This window comes from Cydia amplana, chromosome 5, assembly GCF_948474715.1.
Source record: "Cydia amplana chromosome 5, ilCydAmpl1.1, whole genome shotgun sequence".
Lineage (NCBI taxonomy): Eukaryota > Metazoa > Arthropoda > Insecta > Lepidoptera > Tortricidae > Cydia > Cydia amplana.
This window is the reverse complement of record NC_086073.1, coordinates 14,771,752-14,796,229: the sequence shown is the minus strand read 5'-3', so window position 1 is coordinate 14,796,229 and position 24,478 is coordinate 14,771,752. Positions and strand designations below refer to the sequence as shown.

The window sequence follows — 24,478 nt, the reverse complement described above, 5'->3', positions numbered from 1 at the left end:
CGGAAACTATGCGTTCTAACGACAAACATGATCATTATACAAAATGAAACCTGATTAAATTTGCTACAAGTTTTACTCAGTCAAGTTTTTCGATATCTTGAGGGCCCTCTACACTTCTGCGCCAATCGCGTCGCGAAGCCCCGAACGCGAGTGTGGCGTCGATTTCGCAGTGGCTCTTGAAATATTGCATTAAATTTTCTTCAATAATATTGACGAGGAAAGGAACCCGAAAATTTTTAACAGTTTATTACTGATCATATTAAATGACTAAAATGTCCTTTCAACTTCTCTGGAATTCGCTGGAGGCCAAAATAAGGAAAAAGAAATGTTATATGAGTGTTTATAGGTGAATTTTGGCAAAAAAAAAAGATTTTCTTATGTTTCTTTTTAGATTTTTTGAATGTTTTTGGACATAAAAAGTAAGTGTTATTGGTAAAACTGTCACTTAAAATGAATAAGTATATGCTTTTCTTCGTAAAACCTATTTTTATTGCAGATTATTACAACTTCCTGACATTTATCAATAAGGATAATATGTAGACTACGTCGCATAGTGGCAAAATCGCCACCGTAAATGAATTTTAGATGTTTTGTTTTTTAATTGGTAATAATTCTGAAACTAGGCGAGTTCCAGAAAAGTTTATAGGAAATTTTAGTCTTTAAATTAAATATGATCAGCGGCGATATCATGGTCGCATTTTTATCACTTGTCATGTTATGCGTCACTTTCGCACTTACTTGCTTGTTAGAACGTGACAGGCATGATATCATAAAAAACCGACCATCTTAGCCCTACAGCAATACACTGTTAAAATCTTATAGGTTGTACGTAGTTGTACCGTAAATATTTACATATTATGTATTGAAGGAAATTTAATGCAAAATTACAGAGAGCGGATTTCTCAAAAACTAAACAAATACCTATCGAAAAACTCGACTGACTCGACTGTATAAAACTTGTAGCAAATTTAATTAGCTTTGATTTTGTATAATGAATTTGTCACAAGGACGCATAGTTACTGAGATATAATAAGCAAAAACCCGAAAAATGGGACCTTCAACCAAACCCTCCTACCCCCGCTCAAGGGGACTTTTGATATGTTCACCTCCTAACGAGTCCAAATAGAGTTACTAAGTTAAAAATGTGTCCCAAGCATTTCCCTCTACACCTTTTAGTCGCCTGACCTAAATGTAGTCAATATGATGGGTGCTGATGCTGAGAAAGGGGCGGCTACAAGGCCTGGAGCCCCTCAAGGCTGGGTGCCCTCAAGGCTATGCAAGGCCCTCTACACCTTTTCGTCGCCTGACCTAAATGTAGTCAATATGATGGGTGCTGATGCTGAGAAAGGGGCGGCTACAAGGCCTGGAGCCTAGGGCGGCAAAGACTGCAAATCCGCCACTGAACCGGGATAAACATTAAGATGAGAGAAAGAGATACGAGTCGCTTAACTTCAAACTCGGGTAAATCCATCTGTCAGATTATGCGATTTTGGTACCTATTAACAAAGGGTAACAGGGTAAATATTTGCTGAAAGGGTCGAATGGATGTACTCGGGTTTGAAGTGACACGTAAAATGCCACATCCAGCAATCTCGTTTCCCTGTCGATGCCAATCAGACGCGGGCCGATGCAGGTCTGACAGCGGGGTTAGAGCTTGCCGATTCCTTAATTGCTGAGACGTTTTGGTGCCACATTCCTGGCCGGGCCGCTACTTGTTACTACTTGTACTTGTGTAAACCCCACACACGAATCAATCGGGTCAGGAGGAGAATCAATTATTATCTGTACCGTAAAACCTCTCAGCTATGATCCAAATTCATTTGGATCATAGTTGGGAGCTTTTGGACTATACAAGTAGTGGGGTGGTTTTACTGTACCTACTTAATTTTCTAACATTATTATGCAGGTTGGTGCGCCTGCCGTCTTAAAAAAATCTGTTGACTTCTCCTCGCAAAATATAATAGGTATATAGGTCCCATCTAAAAGTCAAGTCTAAGGTACAAGGCTGTACTTTGAGACTACCTACTTCTTAAAGATGTATCCTGATAGTCACACATCAGTCTGAAAACTATAGTATCGATAAATTTAGGTAGGTTTAACAGTTTAGTGCAATGTGTTGGTAAATTCGTGTTAGGACCTTGAGGTTTCAGACGTAGATATGTACTGAATTATCCTTATTCTTCAAAAGGCACGAAAAGGCGAGCATCAAACAAACATCATTTTGCAATACGACTTTCCGCCTTTTCTAACGAAATATTTCAAATGCTTGGACAAGCATCAATTATGACACGCTAATATGCTAACTTTGCTAAACCGAAGGTGATGAAGTTGAGATCATGAATAAAACAATGTACGCAGAACGCGTGTCCGTAACTGATTTCACCGGCGCGGCTACGCTTGTTTACGCATTAATGGAAAGTGTGCCTAAAGCCTGTTTATGTCAGCTAGGGTCCCTTCGAGAGCCTATTGTGCCTAACGAAACATGTAAATTTGTATATTACCGTTCTGCTTTGATCACAGATCAAATCTACTAGACAGCACATACTCGTAACGGACAAGTCTTCGCGTCACAAGTAGTAAATGTTCACATTTAATTTAAATACTTAAATTCCATGAAAATTACATTTATAAAAAAAACTACCTACTTTTAAAATGGTGTAAAGCTACTATGGGTTGTCACTTGTGTGACTTTTGTATCGTAGTGTTTTACAAGTAGGTAGTTGAGTAGGTAAATTAATTCTAGCGGTATATAATATTGGCGTGGGCTTATTAGTGAATAAGAGTGTAGAATAGTGTAGATGCAGCAATGGGTTTTATATTGTTAAAATGACTCGCGGTATTTTGCAACTTAAAGAGCGCCTAATATTTGCTGTAATCCCAAATCTTTGCAAACTCCTCATAATATGAAGTCTATGGGAGGTAGTCTATAAGTTTATATAGATAAATAGCCCAGATAGCCTTGTCTTTAACATTCTAATACACAACATTTCAACATTTCTAATACACAACCTAATTTCAACATTTCTAATTAGATTTGACGTAGACAATCCGACATGAATGCTTACCTAAATCAAATTCCCGACCGTTTCATCGGATCGTTAGCGTCGTCTAAATATTTATCTTAAAAATCAGCCTCTAAAAAGGGTTCACGAATAAATTACGTCAAAATCTATAACTGTGAGCTAAGTTATTTGGAAAAGGATGTTCATTCACATATTAGTGACGCTACTCGGGCGATAATTATTAAAAAGTTACGTTCTGATTCCGGGCGTTTTTATTTTTTAAATCTTTTTGGTTTGTTGTTATTTTAAATTTGGAGTGTCGTGAGCGTTAAGTAGTATTTATGCGGTCCCCAGCGGCGCGGAGGCGTTGGGCGCGAATCAAAGTTTATATGACTGAGGCCAAAGGATGCTGAGGTAACTCACGTTTTTAAAATTAAAACTTATTTTATACATTTGCGTTCAAAATAAACACATGTTATAATAAGGAGTTTAAACACTCATATCTAATTAGTAAATAAAAAAATTAATAATACATAACTAGAACAATCTACTTATCGTGAAAAAAAAACGAAATCTGTAAAGAATGTTACCAATAATACCTATATCTTTAGGTTCAAAATCTAAATCTACAAGTATAATACACATAGGTACTGAAACTCTATCCATTAACGCGGTAACTGTAACTACTCTGTAGGTATCGAAGAACAACATACCTACTGCTGAAACATGTGCGTCCTATTTTATCGTTTGTTAGCTAGTGTTCATTTTAGCGCTGCATACGATGATACAGACGATCTAGTAACTTTTTTACTATTGACTAAGCCATTAAAATGTAACTTTTCATTAATATTTTATTTTGTGCTTTAGCTTCACGTTTTCACTATTTCTTAAAACACTTGATTTTTCAGCTACGTACTTTTGTCCACAGCGGAAGGCCCCAGAATAAATTCTCAGTGGACACTCGGGAGCGGATCGCCAAAGCTAATTCTGTTGTGATTAATGCTCCTCGCGCATTTCCACCACTAGCCCTCACCACCAACTTAAATCACCACCCACCAACCAAAAACCTACCCAAGACTAATCTTTATACCCATAACTTTAAGGGTCACACCTAAATTTAGTAACGGCAAACTTAATTTTGTACAAAATGGTGTACTTAAAAGTTACTCGCTACTGACTTCGCGTTTCTCACGCGACAAAACTAACGATTAAATAAGGAATAAGGGACCTGTGATATAAATTAACACGGACTAAGAATTATTTATGTCATTTCGTAATTGAAGAACAATAAATTTATTTTAATATTCGATCATGCTGAGTGCTATTTTTTAACTTAATTATTATTGAGATTAACGTGCGTCAAATGGCGTGAAATATATTTTAAGAAATGCCGACATAAATCATCTCCTCCCTACCCAAACCCGACGTATACATTGCTCTCATATTCTCTTTTTATATGTTAAACCAACTTCCTTTTAAATAAAAAAAGAAATCTTAAAAAAGGATACGCTAACGCAATAAACTCTCCGCTTCATTCATTCTCCTTTAATTTGTTGGCTCCAAACGAGTAATAAAATCAATGAACTTCATAAAAAAACTAACCTAATAAATGCTTCCCTAACAAACCACTTTACACCTGTAAGGGAAGTTTATTTGCATAAGGAAATTATAGCGCAGCGTACTCCTGATCATGAATTCTAGTCGCTTAGCAAGCATACGCCTCAGGGCATCCAAACAAGTGGGATCTACGTGACAGTTACAACTATGCATAATCCCAGATAAATTATATACTGGTTCGTCTGAGGCAATTAGCCTGTAAGCAGTGTGAACAGTCCTGGCCCAGTTCTGCCCATTGATGTGACGATAAGCCAGACCCCAAACGTACCCCAAACCATAAAGGCGTAAATATAGTGTTTTAACTACAAAAATACACATTTTCACCCCTCAGCGCAAACGCAGGGGGAGTAATGAAATTATTAGGCGCTTTTTGTTTTATTAATCACTGGCAAATTACATTTTTATGTCGTTATTATTGTTCTAATGGCGGTTTGCTTGATGTAAAAGTAATTGATGATTGTTAATAATGCAGTTATTACTTATTAAGGTGGAAATGAAACAAGTGAATAAAACTAACGCCCACAAAATATTTAAACTGCAAATTGACTACAACCTTACTACCTACAGTATATTACTATACTGTACTATACCTACACTGGCGTACATCTCACATTTTTAATATAAAAACACCATCAACCTCTATAAGATTACTGATGAAAACTTTCACGATTTTTACACATTATTATTACCTAGTCTATCTCCGAGACCACGGGAACAATGCCGTCCTTGAAACGTCGGAGGTAATCTTGAAACATTCTAAGATTATCAAATAAAAAAGGGTGTGCATTTGCGAAAGGACCTTCTCTGGCTTACTGGATCGAAGTTGTTGGTCGTATAAGCCAAAAACATCATCATCCTATACTTAGTAATCTTAGTGTAGAGCTGGTCATATTTAGCAGACATCTAGGTATGTCTCATGGATGAGAAAAAAAACCTAATACACCTCTGATATTGTCACAGACTATGTAGATTATTTAAAATTGTTAATCAAATATAAATTATATCGATATCGCTTACATTCATATCGAGAACATCCAGGCTTTGAACTCCGGACAAGGAGTCGCTCGCGTGACCCATCGACTGTCACGTCTCAAGCAAGGACCGGAAAACCCCTCTTTACGCTTAATCCTATCCATTCGGTAACCCAATCAATTCGGTTACCGTATCATTCGGTAACCCTATCATACTGTTACCTGATTGTAACGGTAAGCTTATTGAAACGGTAACCTTAACCTTTAACCGAGTTAATCTCAAAACCCCATCGCGTTAGGGTTTTTGTTAGGGGTTTTTAACCGGTTTTTATTCAGTTATGGTAACCTTTATTATCGGTTGCTTATTGGTTTGCTACATTCGTATTTAGTGATGTGCCGTCAGTCAAATACCTACTAAAAGAAAAAGTTAATTTATTAATAGAACTAATAGTTTATTTTGTTATTTTTGTACTTTTTTTTAAATTTTGCTTATTTTAATGTTTTTGTTTATTTTACTTACTTTGTCTATTTTTTTATTTTGTTTATTTTACTTATTTTATTTGTCATTAATTTTGTTAATTTTATTTATATAATTTATTTTGATTATTTTATTTATTTTGTTTATTTTTTTTTATTTTTTATTTTATGTATTTGATTTACTTTATTTACTTTATTTACTTTATTTACTTTATTTACTTTATTTACTTTATTTACTTTATTTACTTTATTTACTTTATTTACTTTATTTACTTTATTTACTTTATTTACTTTATTTACTTTATTTACTTTATTTACTTTATTTACTTTATTTACTTTATTTACTTTATTTACTTTATTTACTTTATTTACTTTATTTACTTTATTTACTTTATTTACTTTATTTACTTTATTTACTTTATTTACTTTATTTACTTTATTTACTTTATTTACTTTATTTACTTTATTTATTTTATTTATTTTATGTATTTTATTTATTTTATTTATTTTATTTATTTTATTTATTTTATTTATTTTATTTATTTTATTTATTTTATTTATTTTATTTATTTTATTTATTTTATTTATTTTATTTATTTTATTTATTTTATTTATTTTATTTATTTTATCTATTTTATCTATTTTATCTATTTTATCTATTTATTTTATTTATTTTATTTATTTTATTTATTTTATTTATTTTATTTATTTTATTTATTTTATTTATTTTATTTATTTTATTTATTTTATTTATTTTATTTATTTTATTTATTTTATTTATTTTATTTATTTTATTTATTTTATTTATTTTATTTATTTTATTTATTTTATTTATTTTATTTATTTTATTTATTTTATTTATTTTATTTATTTTATTTATTTTATTTATTTTATTTATTTTATTTATTTTATTTATTTTATTTATTTTATTTATTTTATTTATTTTATTTATTTTATTTATTTTATTTATTTTATTTATTTTATTTATTTTATTTATTTTATTTATTTTATTTATTTTATTTATTTTATTTATTTTATTTATTTTATTTATTTTATTTATTTTATTTATTTTATTTATTTTGTTTATTTTATTTATCTTATTTATTTTATTAGGATAAAGTTCATTTATTTAACTTAAAAGGTAAAAATAAAAAAACATTACAACTAACTATGAAATTATGAATTAAAAATTTAAAACCTAAACTAAAATTAAAATAAACCTACTTAAAAATTAAACTAATACTTATAATATTATATAAAAACTAAAATGCAATACTAATAAAATAGATGTAAATAATATAATTTATTTGTTTTTTTTTTATTTATTTTATTTGTTTTATCTATTTTATTTGTTTTATTTATTTTAGAAACTTACAAAATTAAAAGTAGGAGTATGTAACTACAAAAGGTAAATTAATTCAGAATAACATTCTAATTGAATAAAACGTTATTTAGTATAATCCTACATCTGGAATAAATATTCCGTTTTGTCTTTTTCATTTAAAATAAAAGTGTCATGATTTATTCACTTTTTATTTATACTAAAATAACGAGTGCAAGAATTATTCTTATTCAAATCGATTGGAATAAGAATGAAATTTCTGTTTTTATTCTTATTCTTATTATAACTTGAATAAGCCCTTTTGCCCAACTCTGCTCTAGATTACTCTCGTGTTGTTGAAGGTGACTATTGAACAAAATCTGCAAAATATCTTTCATGTATGAAGTCAATTATTTGCACTTCCTAGTACCTAATAACATGAAGATAATAAATATACCTACACAGGCGAAGCAACATGCGTATTTAAATCGAAACGCTGCGCTCCGCTGGCACGCGCTACATACAACGCAAGTGCACCGAATGTTTAAAGGTCGTGGTATTTTCTATTGTATTAGGATATTTAGGATTAAGCAGAATGCGGTGAGAGTCATAGTGACAACAATAAAGCCTTATTATTGTACTACACTACAGTATTGTTATCAGTACTCTGCCGTGTCATGACTAATTGATGTAATTGTAGATACATGAGTTAGTGGTAACAAGGTTAAATGGCATTTATTTGGTCATATTATACGTCATATTATATGTAGTACAATGTATATAGATAGTAAAATGAATTTCACCCCTCTTTTCAATGGTTGGATTGATTTGAATTTTTTGAAGCTTTCGAAACGGTGATGATAATTTTATAATGAAGCTACATAGAAAGTAAACTGCGAAATTATAATTATGATGGTTCAATGTATATTTCTTTGCGTATTAAGTATGTATTTTGTTTATTATTCCTACCAGCCTTGAGGTCTTACGTATGCTATCTCTTTCACACCTACGGAAAGTGAATGAGATAGTAAATTACTGCAGGTAAGAAAAGAGTCCTACGCTTATCACTATAATTAAATAGATTTGCAGAAAGTTGCAGGCGTGTTTGCACTTGAGACCGTCATTTATTACTCATTGGCAATAACAATAGGATTAAGTCGTGGCGTGGTGAATTCTTTGTCAGCATTTGCTAAACACGTGCGGCAAGCGTTGTGTCAAACGATATACCTGTTAATTTCCGTCTAAATAATAAATGCAAATTTTAAATATCAGAAGAGCTTTTAAAAACACCATAAGTCTTGGTAGTAACTCGGATACTGAAACCACATACTATAGTTCGTTTTTTTTTAGCATTAGAAATAAGGTAAACAATCTTGATGTCTCTTTTAATTGAAAAGCACATTTTAAAAATAAGTTACGGTAAATATGTAACAATTATGAATCTAATACGATCTTTTATAGTCTTCTGCTTTCATAAGTAATAGTTATGGTTTTTAAAAAGTGTTTTTCAATTAAAAGACATGTCAAAATCGCTTACCTTCTTTCAAGTTCTTTCTAATGCTAAAAAGAACGAATTATAAACATAATTCGAAAACAGAAAAAAATCATGAGTATTTTCCCCATTTGTTCCTGCCCAACGTGATCGCCGCGATACATGAGGCGGGGACATATGGGAATGATTTAAATGAAGCGCCTATTCCCATCTGTGCCCGGCGGGGAGAAATAGGAATACACCATATCAAGCCATTCCTTATCCTACCTTTAAAAACATCTTTTTCAGGGTTCCGTACCCAAAGGGTATAAACGGGACCCTATTACTAAGACTCCTCTATCCGTCTGTCTGTCACCAGGCTGTATCTCATGAACCGTGATAGCTAGGCAGTTGAAATTTTCACAAATAATTAATTTCTGTTGCTGCTATTACAACAAATACTAAAAACAGCATATAATAAATATCTAAGTGGGGCTCCCATACAACAAACGTGATTTATTTGCTGGTTTTTGCATAATGGTGCGGAACCCTTCCTGCGCGAGTCAGACTCGCACTTGGCCGGTTTTTTATTTTTTACATTAATTTAGGCACAGCCATTGAAGAGTTTCGCTATCCACCATCCGTTCAGAGCAGCTGAATTGTACCTGATGATTTAGTTATCACATTAAAATAAATACGGGTATCGTCCAATACCAAGACTATGCGGCAGTAAATTAAATTTGTAAGATTTTATTGCATAAAATCAGGTATAAATTAGTCAAGAAACATAATAGTTTCTTGTCTAATTTACTTCTATCTATACGTAACGCCTATACGGCACCCATACTACATGTTTAATCCAGGAATATTATTTAGAATATAAAATCATGATTATATTTATTTGATTAAGAATGAGATTATTCTTATTCAATTTTTTCACATACGAATTATTTCCGATCAAAATTATTTGAATAATTTTGACGGGAATAAAATCAACATGATTTTATTCTTAGGAATTCTTATTTAAATAATGATTTTATTCTTGAATGCCCAACACTGCTTACTAAGTATGTATGTAATTATGTATCTATTTAATTTAATCAAAACTATTTCACCTACCAATGTTATAGATACCCAATGAATATGTATAATGAATTCTGCCCTAGTAGCACGGTCGCATTTTTATCATTTATCACCATGCCTGTCACGTTCTAACAAGTATGTAAGTGCGAAAGTGACGGGCATAGTGATAGTCGATAAAAATGGAACCGTGCTGAGCCCCCTGGTATTAATGAAAGATTGGTAGTATTAAAATAAGTTTATAACTGCTATAGATATATATTTTCTGATCGCTGCATTAAGCGGTACAAGGTAAATTACGACTTAGCTCATACAACTCACCGCATCTGAAAACATTTTAAACTAAAGTCTATTTTTTATTCGGTAGACTAAAATGACATTTCGTAGTATGAACATCATGTGTCATTTCATTTCATACTATGAAATGTCATTTTAGTCTACCGAATAAAAAAATAGACTTTAATTGCTTATTATAAAATAAGCTCATAATAACTAGTACATATGTCATTTGTTAACAATGGTAAAATATCTACCACAATCCGCTAGCGCATGTATCTTTATCACAAAGTGTTTTTTTTTAAATCACTTAAGATAAATTATACCTAACTAGGTACCAGTAAAATTACTAGTTAGGTGAAAATTTTTCTTTAAATCAGTCTTTAATCTGTAGGTACATATCAAGTGTGAACCCGAAAATAAAAATAATAATCTAAGTAGCATAAAATATATCTAAATAATAGCAGATATTACTAGGATAGGATGTTGTTTACTTGCAACCCCTTTTCTAAAAATTTCTAAACTAGAATTGACAAAAACAATAGGAACACACAGGTATAAAGATAAACAAAGGAATGGCCGCGCTGCGCCGCGGCTGTCGCTCTAAAAATAATACTGTAATCGTTCACTTGTTTTCAATTTTAGCTTAAGGACTCAAAGTGCAATATTGTTTGAATTGACAATAAGCGAAGTTACCGGCAAAAAAACTTGTTTGTGCTGGAGGCTTCATAGACCGCCCATGCCAACCACGGTTATTCAATAATAAGTTGAATTTAAGTCTGCGTAAAGTTTACAATCGTTTGAACTGGTTCAAAACCTTATTATGAGGTAACAGCATAGACGGGGTTTTTATTTCGGTTACCGGTAACAGGGGTTAACTCGATCTGATACGGTTACCGAATCAAAGTGTTACCTTATCAGACGGTTACCGTTATGGTAGGGGTTTTTATAACCACTTCTAAAATAACCCTATGAAAAACCCCGGTTAAGGTAACCGGTTCCGGTCCCTGGTCTCAAGTCTCAATCAGTAGAATATTACCAATTCATTCCCAGTTTCTTTAGTGAAGTCATTTACACTTACACTACTCAGACAATGTTAGTCTGTAAAATTAAAAATATTATTATGAAATCACAAGAACATGGTATTGCCACAGGGCGGACACGCCATACATCAAAAATCATTTGCGTTTATATGTGTGCACGGCACGTCTGTACACGCGTCATTGTGTATGTGTGGGTAAGTCGCTTTACTGAGAGTACGCCACAAGTCCGCCAGATTCATGTCGCGGGGCGAGGTAATGTGGCCGTTCTGTATGATAAATGATAATATGTATGTACTATTACTTATTCTGTGGTATTGCTTAAGCCATTTGCAATTGCCTGTAAACATATATCATGTGCGCTCGTGTGATGACTATTGTCAAAGGTTTTATTTATCGCCCGCCGACTCTAATAACCATAAAGATGGCAGTTCGCGGTAGTCGAGCCCGTTCGTCACATAGCCGTAATTATAGCAAGTGACCGTCTATGCAGTATGACAGTTGTACTGGGATTTATTTTCTTACTTCGGCATTCTTGTTTCCTCCTTATTCCTTTGCGTAGGATATAGCCGATATAATTGGAGGGCTATCCCACCTCCTATGCATTATAGGCAGTCTACTTCATTCAATAAGTCAAATGATTGGCAGAGCATGGGTGAATTGAATTCATGAGTAGAAACTGGTACTTAGTTCATGATCACCAGTCCTATTGCTATTAGGCACAAGCCTCCCGTCATTGTATGAGAGGGTCTATAACCAAATGCTAGCCGATTAGCGACTACCCATACTTTGATTGCAGCAAGATGTAAATCATCATTTTCTATTTTCGTTCATACTCTACGAATTTTGTCACGCATGTGTACATAGGTACATATAGGTATGTATAAATAAATAAATAAGCGCCGTTGCAATCGTCGACATAATGTAGTTGGAACCTACGACTCTTGCCTCTAACGATTGAAAAGTAATCTCCGATCGACTTAACCTAATATTGTAATCAGTAAAACGATTAGTCGAACATCCCGTCGACGTGCTGTTAAACGCGCCCGCCCACCAGGGGAAAAATGGGAAATAAAATAAAACGTTACGCTGGGAAAAGCCGGCGACATGCGAATCAGGCATTAGGCGTCACCTCTAATTTCCCTTTTGATTTTAAGTAATTTATATGAAATTACCAGAAACAGGGAACCGAGGGCTTTATGATAAATGTTCGTTTTCTATTCGATTAGGTAGATAAATGCGACTGATATGTATCGATGAATGATCGACTGCGTAATAATCACCTAGGGAATGATATCGGAGCGCGCATCGGCTTGAATATTTCAGTCGGCGCTTAGTGTCATTATAACTGGGATGATTAGTGTAAACGGGGATGATTATTTCATTTAAACGTTTCCTAGAGCTATAATTATCATCATGTTTGTGTTACATAATTGCATGTGTGGAAGAAGATGGTATCATAATAAATGTATGTTAAGAAACTGCTGCAAAAGGTACTTAATACCCATCCACTAGAAACTACTCGGCTAATGTCATCTATATAACGTGCAAGGGACTCCAGAATCTCAAACTCTGGAAATGTTTTTATATTACCCTCAACAACACTGGCTCTGTCTGATGTCACACACTGTCATCACAGCCTTCTCTGGAGTCTCTCTTCATTAGCTAAGTGTTTCGACTATATAAACCTTAAGACGCTTTAACCGTCGGTGTGGTAACCACTAACCGTTTTTACTTCACTGGTGGCAAGTCAAGTACCTAAGGTCCAGCCTCCTTCCTACACATGACAAATTCTTCGTAGACTTTCTCTGTAAAGTACTCAAGCTCTGATATTTGTTAAAAATTAAATCGAGACTCTCTGACACGCCCCCGAGCTCTCTACAGATATTCTAAGTATTAACCGTTAAGATAATTACATTAGCGTAGCGCTATTCTCCACAACACCTATCGACCACTTCCCCACTAGCTGCCTAATATTAGTGTTACCTCCTATTACGTGTATTCTCACGGATCTTGAGGTCAAGATATGTTAGGGAGTGAATGAGCTACATATTTTTTTTTTTGTGAATTCTTCGGCGCACGCGCCACTGTCAATCAAGTGCGCTCATGCGCAGAACGCTGTTATTAGACAAGTATTGGAAATTTGACTACACTTTGATTTGAAATGTTATAAATCAAATAGAAACTATAGGAATGTAAATGAATGAAGTCAAATGTTAGGTCCAGTGAGTCAGTGTGGTAAAAAGTAACGGATTTTGATATGCGCGTGAGTTCTGTGATACCTATTTAAGTAATAGGTTGGGTAAGACTTTTAATTTAAATAAAGAGATTGTCAAAGTGTCACATATTCATTTTATTGTGTTGTTACTTCAAAGCTCCGTCATCCAACCACCAACGAGGAGTGTCTTTTTTTAAGAAAATCATACAAAAATAAGTCCTTTTAAAAATCCACCTCAAACGATATCAAAGGATCAGAAAGTTCATAAAAAACTTTTTAAGAAGTGCCCCAAAAAGCGCACAAATACAATAATTAAGTATTTACTGACCGTACCGATCTAATCGTCATTTGATGGCTTATTTGCCATTCACAAATACATACGTAGAAAGATTCATTCAGAAATAACGGTACCCATTAAACCAATTTCAAACACCACGCTAATTTTAACACAAATTCATAATAATTTATATCGAACAACATTATTGTTATTCCTTCCAAAGAAACAGTTACAATGAAATTGTGTTTTATGTCTATGACCATAAAGTTTATTTTAGATTGAAGGAGGTCGAGAGGTATGTAGGGCTGGTGCTACCTGGTGGTGTACCTTCCTAGAACGCAGTGGGTAATAGCGAAATCTGTAATCCCTTTGTACAGGATGCCGTGATGCAGCCATGATAATTTAAAACTGTAGGGTTGTCACGGCTTACGATTTGGTAATACATAATATTATATTGTTGGATAAATACTGCCATTTTTACGGAATGTTATGATATTATTTATAGTGACCAGTCACTTTGGTACTATTTATGTTAGTTAATAATGATTAATTTAAGCATTATGCTTATAAATACAATCCGTCATAAGACCCAAAAGCTCATGTAAAGAATAAAAGTCATAGTACCTACGCATTAACTTATTTTAAAAACACCATGCTAAGAAGCAACCCATAGACCAGGGATCGGAACCGGTTTTTTGCAAAAACTTAGAAATAACCATATTTTACGAATTATTTTATACTCGAAATGTAGGACTCAGTTGTGTTTTTAGGTTACGACTTCGTATTATTAGATTGCCCAATTAGAAATGAAGTAATTAGCAAAGAACGAAAAAATACCGTTTTCGTTCCCATACAAAAAATACCGGTATCCGATCCCTGCCATAGACACATTAGACACCAAAGTACCCAATTGTATAACTGTCACGTTTTATCAATTTGATTAAGTAACACACATTTGTTTTCTCTCATGGAAATGCTCCTGGCAATAAAACTTAAAATTTCATTCACATAGCCTGCGAATAACTTTTCCACTTATAATCAACTAGCGACCCGCCTCGGCTTCGCACGGGTTAACAAATTATACATGAACCTTCCTCTTGAATCACTCTATCTATTAAAAAAAACCGCATCAAAATCCGTTGCGTACTTTTAAAGATCTAAGCATACATAGGGACAGACAGACAGCGGGAAGCGACTTTGTTTTATACTATGTAATAGTGATATTTTTAGTCGCCTTTGACAACCCTGCACACCTGAGGTACTCGGAACGATTAGCGATTTCACCGGCGCAGCGTCACAAAGTCTCCGAAAGCCGAAATTGGGCCCGGAAAGGATTACTCTTTTTGCCGATTATCCGGCCCTATTTACTCGAAACATTAGTCCTGGACATGGATATGTGCAAACATTATGTGCAGGTACCTATAGCGAATGATGAAAAAAAAATCATGCTCAAAAAATACATCATCTTCCTCGCGTTGTTCCAGCATTTTGCCACGGCTCATGGGAGCCTGGGGGTCCGCTTGGCAACTAATCCCAGAAATTGGCGTGGGCACTAGTTTTTACGAAAACGACTGCCATCTGACCTTCCAACCCAGAGGATAAACTAGGTCCTTATTGGGATTAGTCCGGTTTCCTTACGATGTTTTCCTTCACCGAAAAGCGACTGGTGAATATCAAATGATATTTCGTACATAAGTTCCGAAAAACTCATTGGTACGAGCCGGGGTTTGAACCCGCGACCTCCGGATTGCAAGTCGCACGCTCTTACCGCTAGGCCACCAACGCTCAAAAAAATATAGCCGAATTGACCCAAATGTAACATAATAAAATAAAAAGCTAAATTATTACCTCTAAAGGTGAAATTTGGATGGCAACTGCAGCTGCATTACTGTTGCGGTATTACTGTCACTATACTTTCTTAGTAAAATGAGTGACGGATTGAACGTTCTAATTCTGGACAGTAACGCAGCAGCAAACGTCACTCATTTTAATAAGAGAATTGACAGTGACGACTCTCGCGTTAACGACGCAACATAATGCTGCTGCAGGTACCATCTGAAGTCACCTTTATACTTTAACAATGAATAATACAAGTACAGGTACATAGTATTAAATATTGCATAAGTTAGGTACTTAAGTACCCACATCGTCACGTTGACATAAAGATATAGAAATGGATAGGATTATGTTATGTTATTTCATGTCTTTAGACGATTTTTTTAAATAATGAAGGTAAAAAAAACTATATTCATATTGTCTTATCTAATAATTCCACCTCAATCAAATAATAATGGATGAATGTAGAAAATTTAAAGAATAAGATATAGAAATCCATATTTAACGGATATTAATATGGAAAATATTACGCCATGTATGTATAAAACATACTCGAAAACGTAAAATAAAGTCTCCATTTATATGTTTACGCGTAGGTAGGTACGCGATGCCTTCGACGTGCTATGTGTTGTGTGTGCAGTGATACCACTTGTCAGCTTGTCAATATTGGCACAAATGTTCCAATGACAAACACTGACAGTACTAGATAGAAATTTAATCAACGGCACACAATAAGATATATTTTTCAATAAAAGAATTAAAAGATCGTGAAAATTTTATGCTCTTGTTACCTATTGTGAAAAGTATTCCTTAAATATTAAAACAATTAATGTATATTTCAAGCACAAATTTCGATTACCTATTCAATGACTTGAAACTAGTTGAAACAATGACAATCAAACATATTACACAGAAAATGACGAAAAAGTATTTAGTGTATGATGTAACTTGCAGAATTTTACATTTTTAAGAGTCACACGACCCGCCGAAAAAAAACCGCAATCGAAGTTATCGAGTTTACGCTCTCATTTTAAAACGACGAAAGGTACTAAAATTACATGAAACTTCAATTGTATGGCTAAGTTCGTGTCACTCTTTATAAAATCTTTTTTTAAAGTACGTATTCGAGCACAAACATTGAAAGAAGCGTCTGAACACATCTAGTGCCAGCTTTTTATCTGAGGGTTCATCTAGAGTCTAGATTCTAGACATTCATATACATACATGGGCCAATTGGCCGCAGATCTTGTTGCTACAAGAACAAGAACTAACAGACGCCAAAAGGTTAATTACTAATTCATAAATTATAATAATCAAGCTTAGTAGATTATAATGATAAGCACGATTGTATCGGCTACATGGAATACGAATAATTTTTGTTTTAGCTATAGCGAGCTAGTTGTTAAATATGTCAATGATATACTCATACGCATACTCGTTTATTCATAAAGCCAATTTACATGTCAAATAAAATTAGAATGATACAGTTACACTTAAACTTAAAATTATATGTCGAATATTATATTTACATGTCGAATTAAAATTGGAAAACGTTTAAAATTAAAATTGAGGTCAAGAAGAGAGACTTAAACTTTAAAATTAAAATACATTTTAAAATTACAATTAATATTAAAAACAAAGCTGATTTCCGTGTCTAAATAATATTGAGGTCAAATATAGATGTGGATGCACTTCGTATGCTCTAAGATCCTTTTAAGTATGTATTTTGTGTGTCATGCGCTATTTAACATCGTAGCGCCATCTAATGCATAAGTTATGAAGCTGAAAGTGACTTCATCTACAACCATCAGGGCTCGGAACCGGTATTGATATACCGGTTAATATCGTTCCTAAACCGTTATATTATTTCGTTCATTTATAAACCGGTTAATTGATGGAACGCGAACGTTGAAATTTAGTTCTCTCTTCTTACCGGTTAGTTGAGAGAACGAAATGTTTTCATTCTCGAGGAATGAAGGCCATTCACAACCATAATGATGACGGCTACTTGGTATCAATATTGCCAGTCTCTAGAGTTTACTTGTCTCTGGCATGTGTTATATCTACCCGATTAGTTGCGGTGGTACACGTCATTATTCCACAGATGTAACTGTTTACTTAGCCTTCGATGAAACAAATCCAGCGACAAAGTACGTGTGGACGAGAAAATAATTGCGAGTGTTCTCTATTTTATTATTAAAGAGATTTACCGGAGGAGAAGCATACCTATAATAAGTCAGAAAATATGGTACCTTATTTTTCTCAGTAAGTTGATGAATTTAGAAATGCATACGTAAATATATGTAATATTTGCAACAAAATTTAAATGAACTGAAGAGAGACATTGGTAGCACGAATCTCAAGAGATACGACTAAAGTACGAGTTCGTCTTATAGAGGGTACTGACTAATGAGGTTTTTATAGATTAGGTACCTATTGTTCTTAAGAAGGTTTCGTGTAACAGAGGTAAAACGGATAATAAAATCGTTTAGCGAGGTAATTACTTAGGGTGAATCAACTTTTCCTTGTCACTTGTGGCCATGGGTTACCGTCGCCTGGGTCTCTCTTTAAATTATAAGCCCTTTCCACAATGGATCATCTACAAAGGACGATAATGTACACAAACAAGAATTATTCCAACAAACTGTGCTACTATTGTCACCTAGCTGACTGTCACTAGGGGCAGAATACGAGTAACAACAAGGAATAGTTGATTCATCACACAATCGCGTAAAGTACAGTCTATTGTTTTATCAAAATTCCACTGTATATTTGAATTGCATTCATGTATTATTTCAAGGTCAAAAATAAATTACAAATGACACGTAACCAACCAATTACTGGGATCGTCCAGTTGTTTATCTGGCGAGCTTACTCATCTTAGCGGTCACTTCACACCGTCGTCCGCGATCGTCGTTTTTTACCACCGGCTCTAAGTAACGGGCTTTTAGCGGGGGCGTCGGGGTAAATGTTTTAGAACAATAAACATCTGGCAGCTATAGTTGTAAAAGTTGAACTTTATAAGTTTCGTTTTGAATAATTTATAAATGGATTAGACTTTTAATTATGCAGACAGGACTGGAGGTAAGATAGAACAAAAAATAAAGCAGAGTTCATTTACCTAAGGTCAGGTGGGATAAGAGGAACATAATTTATTTATTTTACTCTGAGCAAGAGAACTGGTATGAGGAAAGTCCTTCTACGTAAATTTTAAAGTTCATTTTATTTATGAATTAAGTAATTGTAGTTTTAGTATTATCATTAAAATTGTTTTATTATATTTAAGTACATACTAACCTAACCTAACCTAACTGACCTTATTTATATATATTATTATGAATCTTCTCTGTCTTTTCCTTTGAATGTACCTACATATACCTATGTATTAAGCTAGGTATTATAATATTATCTTTCAAGTATCTCTTTAAACCAAAAATGAGATCATATCTAAGGCATGGCATAATTAAGGTTATATTTTCCGTCCTCAAACTTTTATTCTGTACCTAATGTCCTACAATTTGTATTTTGTAATTTGTCGGATATTTTGTGTGTCGCCAATTGATATCCCGCTGCGTGACGATTTGGTATAAAAAAAAGCTTTACCAGGGAATTCCCAACCAGAGTTTATAATGTTCCAGAAAGTAATACCAATGTGCTAATGAGTGTTTTTTAGCTTTTGATGAGTATGATGTCATTTATTATGTGTACCTATGTAACCTACCAACTGTAACACTGCATATATTAAATATATTTAGTTCTGATCGTAGCTCGGCTTCTTTTCTTCGTAATTTCATATTGTATGATTAAATTGAGTTGAATAAAATAAAATAAATAAATCGATGAATCAAATTTTTTATATTTATTTTTACTATTTTATCAGATCTGAGTGATTTAAACTATATTTCATATAAATTGGTACAAAACGTAGAATTTAGTCACTACCACAATAATGAAATATAGCACACAGCGCAGCTTGGTTATATGAATATGTAAAACAGTTCATAGAGTTTAAAGTCCTCATACTAGACGACTTGACGAGTGTGTGTGAGTTTTTATTAAATTTATCTCAGCAGCAGTGACATAAACTGTAAAAGTGACGTTCTGATGTCAACTACAACCGTATTACTGTTGCGCCGTCATTATTGCCGCCGCTCTGTCTATTTCCTCGATATGAGTGACGGAATGAACGTCATAATCGCGGCAGTAATACTGCGGCGTACGTCACTCATTTTATCAAGAAAATTCACAGATATTAATGACACAGACGTATTAAATATATTAAAGACGGGTCACGAGCGAGCGAGTGTTTTCGACTTAAAATACGTGAGTGACCCATTTTGAATATATTTGATATTAATTAAGGTACCTTAAGTGTCCTCCCGTCCCTTGAGCCGTCAGGTGATAGCGTGGTCGTCGTTTTGCTATCGGCCGTCGATGTCGGCGCATCAAAGTGCGCGCGATGACGCTGCGTTTTCGTTGCGATGGTTTTCCTCATCCTTGAACGTTGAATACAACAGTGAAATATGTCGGTGTGCGTGATTAATAATTTTATAATGATGTTTTGTAAAAATATTGCCTAATTTTCTTAGAGATAGAAGAGTAGAGTACCTATCAGTAATATAGGCATGTAAGCTTCATAATATGTATTGTCCATTTTCAAATAAACAATTCAAAAATCCATCTTAAGATCGATAACAAACGCATGTAATCTACAAAATCTTATCCATTTTTATGTAATTCACGAATACGTATTAAATAGAAAATATACCTATAGATAGTAGGTACCTAAGCTTCCAAGTGAGTGCCGCCCATAGCAAAAATAAATTCTTTTAATTTAATGAAACCTAAATTGAAGAAAAACAACCCAAGAAATCCGCCATCAAATCTTATATATTTTCATAAACGGCTGTTAACTTAATCAGCTGATGATCATCGTTTGTCCCTCTCTATGGCATAACAACAGATAGGGACAAACGATGATCATCAACTGATTAAGTTAGCAGCCGTTTATGAATAACGCCATAAAGTCCATCTAAGCTAACTTTGCACCGACATTCATAAACAAGTTAGGTAGTGTACGTCATAATTATTTTCACAAAAAAATGACATTATTGATACAATGATATTATATAACCATAGATAGGTTATACTCATACTTGAGGAGCACAAAAAATACTTCCATATTTATTTCTGTGACTAAGAAGAAATCTGTTATTTTTGGTTAATTTTCTCATTCCATCCATCTTTGTGGCACTCGTTGTTAAATATAAGGTCGTCTCTTTCTCTTTCGGTGTGCGGGAGCGCGTTAGCACGTGCACATTTCTCGCTTGTCCAGCCGCGACTAAAGGCAACTTGTCCACTTTGTCACAAGGTAAGCGCTTCAATTTTGGAACGCCTATAACCTATCTTGAGTTATAAATCATTGTATTGATAACACTTTGTCATTAATAATAATAAACCGCAGGGCAGCTTGTGGCGAGCTGTTGGGGAGTAACGACCCCACGGACCCGAGTGCTCCCGAGAGTCGGTCAGGGTCTCCGTCTCCGGCGTGTCTTCGTCGGTCGGAGTGGACCCCAAGGGGACCCGCAGGACTCTCAGCTCTGGCTTGCCTTAATTGGCCGTCCAGAGAGGAGTCGTTAGAGCTATATGCTCCAGGGGTGGAAGTGAAAGATGCATAAGACGCGAGTTGGCACAGTGGCTGTTAACAGCCACTGGGTAGAAAGCGGCGCACACCTCTCGACACCCCTGAGCCGCTCACACCGATGTTGCTCCTGGTCGTCTTCGCGACGGCAGTTTCAGGGGCCCATCTAGTGCGCGGCAAGTCACCACCTGCCTCGATAACTTGTGAACACATTGTTATGGCAGGTGTCCGTACGTCTTTGTCTCATAGTCCACCCAAACTTCAATCCATAGACCAGTATACTGTTCTCTTTTTCTACAATAGTCTCAATGCCTGCTGAGACCGGTTCATGGGTGTCTATTGTTGCACCTGGGAACGGGTTCCAGCAGGCATTCTACATGACATAAAAGCTCTCCAAGGGGCCTCTACGTGTTGGATCTGTGTCCCCACGCAAGCCTATCAAAAAACCGGGATTATATTAGGCCCGTGATATCCAAGGAGATACAAATAATAAATAATAAAATCATTTTATTTCGGACAAATTGCAAATGCCATGCAGGGTTAGCTTGGTCTGATTCTAAGCCACAGACAAACCATCCTCTAGACTGAGCATAGTACGCTACCCCATCTGCCACAAATATACGGTAGTTTTACTCCATTTTCGAGTCAAAGTGTCTTTGTGTGACGTCCGTGTCTTTGAACGGACCAACGGCACGGGACTCGCTCACCTCGTCCCCGGCACCCCAGTATTTTTGGCAGCATCGGTTTCATCATGAAATAATTGTTCTAAACTCCGTCTAGAGGATTCGTAGTCTGCAGCTGCAGTTTTTTCTAAGCATATCGATAAATTCTATTACTTACGCACATCTCAAACTACAAAAATAAACACAAATTTATGGACTGCCTGAAATCCGTTTGCGTAGTTCATTACCTAAAAATTACTCTTAAGTACTTAATTCTATAATGACATATGACCGTCGCATTTGACTCATTCATATGGCATTTTTGGATTGAATTGCTACCTAATACATCTACCTGGTTCAATCACATCCGTTCTTTAATCCTAACAGAGTAATCGTTTACTTCCTACGTAATTGAAAAGGGATGGTTCAAAAAAACGTTAACTCTTAAATAAGCGAGGTTATGTTACTCAGGGTCGAGTTGTAGGATCCACTTCCGTGGGATTGGGAACCCTTGTCTCACGCAAAAGGAAAAAGCTATGACTTCGTTGTAGAACTTAGGTCTTTACATCCTTTGGTAGCTGAGATTCAAGATTATTGGGGTTGATTGCGTGAAAACTAACCTTCGAGTTAGGTGCTTAATAGTTATTATTTTATGTTATTATGTTACGTTGATCTTGTTAAAACACGCGTTTCTAATATCGGGCATAAAAAATATCGAACAACATTCCTACTACTTACCTAACTTTACTGTTGTAAGACCTACTAGAATATCCACAAATAAATTCATTCTTTAAAACAATGGAGCAGTAGGTCGATTCTAATTTAACATTTTTTTGCTTTTGATACGACCTTGACAGAAGGTCTTGTTGATTGGCGCGCATGTCACGTCCTCAAGCATGAATTTCACTTCGTTTCGCATGCACTAATCAGCGTGAGCAATCTTGAAGGTCGTATCTAATACGTAAGATCAAAACTGTAGCAAATTGTTAAATCAGAATCGGGCTCCGGGACATACAAACTTTAAAAAATAAAAAAACGGTATTATGATAGGTAATTAGTAGACTATAGTTGGTAGGAATATGTCCAATCGGAAGAGAAAGCCCCAAATGCACTTAATGTTATAATATACATTGTATATTTGTCAACAAGTTTGTGTCATCTGTGTTTGTCATAAATAAATGTATTTTCTTTCTTTCTTTCTTTCTTTCAAGTACCTAGATATTACATAAATTCGCCATTTTCACCAACATACTGGCATCGCACCTATTTATTTTAAGTAAATAAACCCCCTATTTATCTTCACCTATACTCCTTACCTAAGTCATCGTGTCATCAACACATCGGCTCACATTATGAACGCTCGCACGGACGCCATCTTGTGACGTCACGTGCACGTGCAGACGGTGTAGACTTTCAGTAACCGGAGCCGCTCCGCCCCGCTGAAGCAAAAAATACTGAACACCCGGCGTACATAACGGATATATGCCGAAATACGGTTTGGCGTTTGGGGCATTTATTGTAAATACTTAGGGCCCGATTCGGATTTTGTAATAGACATCTATTAGATATATTTTAGACATCGCCAAGATACGATAATGATATGTTTAAGATCTAACCTGTCAAATTTGACATTTCCGCGATTCTGGAGATACTCTTGAACGATTTCCACAAGATATTACTTAGAAATCTAATTCACATCTAATAGATATCTAACACGATTTATCGTAAAAGTGACATTGGGAGAACTAGTTGAAATCTAAACTATAACGTATCTAGAATGGATCTAGTACGTGTCGTCTCTTGTGAATATCTTGAAGTTCGAATACGGCAGAGATATAAATTCTGTAAATATAGTTGTATAAGGTTATTTAATTTGTATATCTTTAATAGGCTGAAAATAGTGACACTGTCTATAGAATAAGATCATTTACGTACTACATCACCATGTGTACCTACATCCTTTTTTTTACAAATAAATATTTTCATTTTACAATTTACTTTCGTTTTGCATTAAAGTAGATGCAATTGTAATATAACCTATCATCTCTAGAATAAAGAGGTCTGTTTTTAGCAGTGGAACGTGTAAATATAGGTACGTATGAGGCTTAGGCTTATGAGGCTGAGGCTTGTTGAGGCTTATGTTACCTAAAAGCGAGATCAAAGTGTTACGAAAAGAGTGCAACGTTCCTAATGTTCCTATGATATAGTAGAGCATTTTCTTTGTTATTTATCTACATCAAAGTACCGTCCGGTGACTGGGTCTGCAACTAGATTTAAAATGTTCATGAAGTGCTGGACACATATTTACCAGATGGGTATTTTCTGCGTAAATGAATGAATGAATAACATTTATTTCAGGACAAGTCCCATAGTATGTTAGTAACAAGATAAATACTTAAAAATTAGTGTTAGTGCACAACATAAATAAAATTTAACACAAATAAAAACTTAAAAACCTATAACCTGCCTACGTGGAGCGCGAGACATGGAGCTGCGTCCATCGACGCATCAGCGCGGAGTCCCAGCGGTCCGCGAACGCGCTCAGGATCCCGTTGGTGCTGCAGCGAACTCGGGCTAACAGGGAGGCGC

At 34.6% G+C, this 24,478-nt stretch overlaps 1 protein-coding gene across 1 annotated transcript in view; it reads right to left on the bottom strand.

Annotated features, from left to right (window-relative positions):
* Positions 1-2,290: 2,290 nt before the first annotated feature.
* LOC134648307 (myosin-VIIa-like) overlaps positions 2,291-24,478 on the bottom strand; it is a 126,963-nt gene continuing 104,775 nt past the window's right edge. The window contains exon 12 of the mRNA XM_063502799.1: positions 2,291-2,303. The gene's annotated coding sequence lies outside the window, so the exon portion shown is untranslated. The remainder of the gene's footprint in view (positions 2,304-24,478) is intronic.